The sequence below is a fragment of the Argentina anserina genome, chromosome 7, assembly GCF_933775445.1.
Source record: "Argentina anserina chromosome 7, drPotAnse1.1, whole genome shotgun sequence".
Taxonomy (NCBI): Eukaryota; Viridiplantae; Streptophyta; class Magnoliopsida; order Rosales; family Rosaceae; genus Argentina; species Argentina anserina.
Window position 1 is genome coordinate 13,867,828 of NC_065878.1, and position 3,400 is coordinate 13,871,227.

The window sequence follows — 3,400 nt, forward strand, 5'->3', positions numbered from 1 at the left end:
TGAAACAATAAAAAAACTCGGTTTACAACTATATAAGATCGAATTTCGCATATAATTATGTTATCTGGATCTTCATGAAGACCTGCCGTGTTCTTTAGGCCATAATCCTTTTCCCTTAATAAAGACATCTTGTAGAAGATAAGCAGACGACTAGTTGCAATTTGTCTTATATGGTTGGCATTACATGACTTGTTGTCACTACATTCCTGGCTTGTGGTGGCAATTTTTTTTTTTTTGCTATCAGTCTATTAGCATTAGCTTCTCAATTATTAAGATCTCTACTCTGAAAAAGACAAAAGGAAAAGAAAATCTTAGTTTGCTCAGACAGATAAAATTTCATGCTCAAAGCTCCAAAAGTCATCTTAAGCTTCGGAGAGGCCGACTGAGAGACCGTTTTACTCACCAAAGAGTTTGAAGCTCAAGCTTTTCTGAAAGTTGAGGTATGAACCGTATGGTTTTCAAGGTTTGAACTCACGGAGTGGAAAGTGCAAGGCAGTTGTCTTCAATTTCTTCATAGTCAAGTTTCCACAACAGAAAGTTCCAGATTAACGTATGCAATTGTGTCACCACAGTAACTAACTAACTAACTATTATCTTTTGTCTTATGGTCAATTAGTCCAAGTAAGATCGGACACATATCCACGTTCAAGACTACTAGAATATCACTTGAAGGAGTTGACGAAAATCCTCATCTTCTTCATAGCCTTTATAGAGGCTCTTCCCCATCTAATCATATATGGCAGAATCAACTAAGAGGTAGTACGTAGTAGTACTACTACTATACTTTTTTGATTTTATTTCGTCTTTATGAACTTGAATTTGATTGATTCTTGTGTGGATCAGGTATGCAGTTGTTACAGGATCAAACAAAGGGATCGGATTCGAAATTGTCAGGCAGTTGGCCTCAAAGGGAATCACTGTGGTTCTATCTGCCAGAGATGAGAAGAGGGGTCTTGAAGCTGTTGAGAAACTCCAACAGTGTGGTCTTTCAGGCCAAGTAATTTTTCATCAACTTGATGTGGCCGACACTTCTAGTATAGCTTCTCTGGCACAATTCATCAAAACTCAGTTTGGGAATCTTGATATTTTGGTATGATGCATCAAACCTCGTTTATCGAAAAGTTCCTATCCTTTGGAGTTGAGTTCATCAATACTACCTTAGTACCTTTCTCAATAGTAGAACTTAAATTTATCACAATGCATAAAAAATTTGTTTGTTAAATGTTGACAGGTGAACAATGCTGGGGTTGCTGGAGCTATAATTGATGCTGATGGTTTTAGAGCTGCAATAGCATCAGGTGCTTCAATGGTATGTATTAATTTCATTCTGATTTGTTCCACTACTGAGACACAAAGGCACACTGAAGCAACACTTTGAAACCATGGTCAACATCTGTTCACTCTCAGTATATCCCCGCGGTTCATCTGTCTCGTTTAGCAGCATTTACACCATTCTATCCATAGCCATTGACAACTTGATTCCGTGATCTTCAATTTACCCAAAGTTCGATAGAGACCATAAAGAAATAATTTTATTTCATACTGGTTCATGAAGGACTCCGGAAAGTTTGATTTCAAAAAGTTGTTCACTAAAACTTATGAGTTAGCAGAAGAATGCTTGCAAATCAATTATTATGGTGCTAAAGAAACAGCAGAAGCACTTATTCTACTCCTCCAGCTATCTGATTGACCAAGAATAGTCAATGTTTCATCCATTGCGGGGAAGTTAAAGAACATACCGAGTGATAAGGTCAAAGGAGTTCTTAGTACTAATGTCGAGAACCTAAGCGAAAAGAATGTAAATGAAGTTTTAACAGAGTTTCTAAACGATCTCAAGCAGGGTTTACTTGAAAATAAGGGTTGGCCTTATGTGATTTCAGCCTATACAGTGTCAAAAGCAGCAATGAATCCATATACCGGGATACTAGCCAAGAAATACCCTGATTTTCGCGTCAACTCTGTCTGCCCTGGCTTTGTTAAAACAGATATAAACTGCAATGCCGGCTTCATGACTGTTGAAGAAGGTGCTGCAAGTGTAGTGAATTTAGCATTGCTGCCTTATTGGCCCCACCGGCCAATTCTTTATCCGGTCTGAAATACAAAGTCCATAGAAGAAGATTAAATTCTGCAGATATATGTCAGTTGCAACTGAATAAATTTGGAACTTATATTTTTTTAACAAAATTCTGGTAATAAGTTATGTAGTATGTTTTAAGATGTATATGCCCTTGGAGATTCCAGTCCTAATTCTGCACAGATTTCCTGATGTAATTATTGGGAGTAGAATGAAATAAAAGGTGATGGAACAACCAAAAATGGTATCATACTATCAGAGTTATCTGTTCATATCTACCTTAATTTCAAATTTTCCATAAAAAAAAAGTTAAAATGAAATCTTAATTTTAAATTCCTTATTTATGGTGGTAACTTATGAAATGGTATTGATCAGTCATCTGGTCATCTGTACAGATAACTATTGCAGTATATGATACACTTCTACATCCATGGGCGGATACAAGGCCATGCCTGGTGGGGCTCAAGCCCACCCAAATTTTTTGGGGTTTAAAAAAAAAAGGTATATATTATTATTTGTGTGGTATTTATATTTGTTCTCAGCCATATTTTTTTTAATTATACTCATTCTACACTTATGTTCTTTGTTATTTCTCACAACCCTCCATTCTCGACGCAGTTCACATCGTGTTCGTTATTGAATGTGAAGAGAAAGTGATATTCCCAGCGCCGTTTTGGTTCTATTATGTCTTCTAGTTTTTTATTGATATATATATATATATATATATATATATATATTGTAAAATAACTTTCTTCTTAAATAATTAAAATTTCTTAAGTAAAAACTCTTTTAATTATCTTCTCTCTATCTATTGATTTTGAAATTGTAAGTACAAGTTATTGAGGTTCAATCTAATCAATTTGAAAAGAAAAAATTAGTACGCTTTCTAATGTCTTTGATTTTCATAATATTCTTCTATTTGCATTCACACCCATTTTTAATTTAAAAACTCATTAATATTTACAGTTTACATAGTTGTAGCGGTAAAAAATTTTTTTGCCTTCGACTAAACTTAAAGCCCACCCCATGTCCAAATCCTGGATCCGCCACTGTCTACATCATCAGCTGGACGTAATAGACTCCTAGAAGCAATGCTTCCCTAGTTGATATTGTCAAATCCCAATTCGGGAAACTCGATATCTTGGTATGACCACATATATAATACACTTCTACATCTCTTTGTCATTCTCATGTGAAAAGTTCTGCTAATTAACATTGTATGAGCATATCCTATGTTTTTTTTTTGGTGAAAAGCATACCCTATGTTGATATGTTCATGCCAAAGCAAGATTATTAGTACTTATAATAGCATGTGCATGCCATGGG

General features: G+C 35.2%; 1 pseudogene; it reads left to right on the forward strand.

Annotated features, from left to right (window-relative positions):
* Positions 1–376: 376 nt before the first annotated feature.
* On the forward strand, positions 377–2,248 carry LOC126802757 ((+)-neomenthol dehydrogenase-like; annotated as a pseudogene).
* Positions 2,249–3,400: the final 1,152 nt, after the last annotated feature.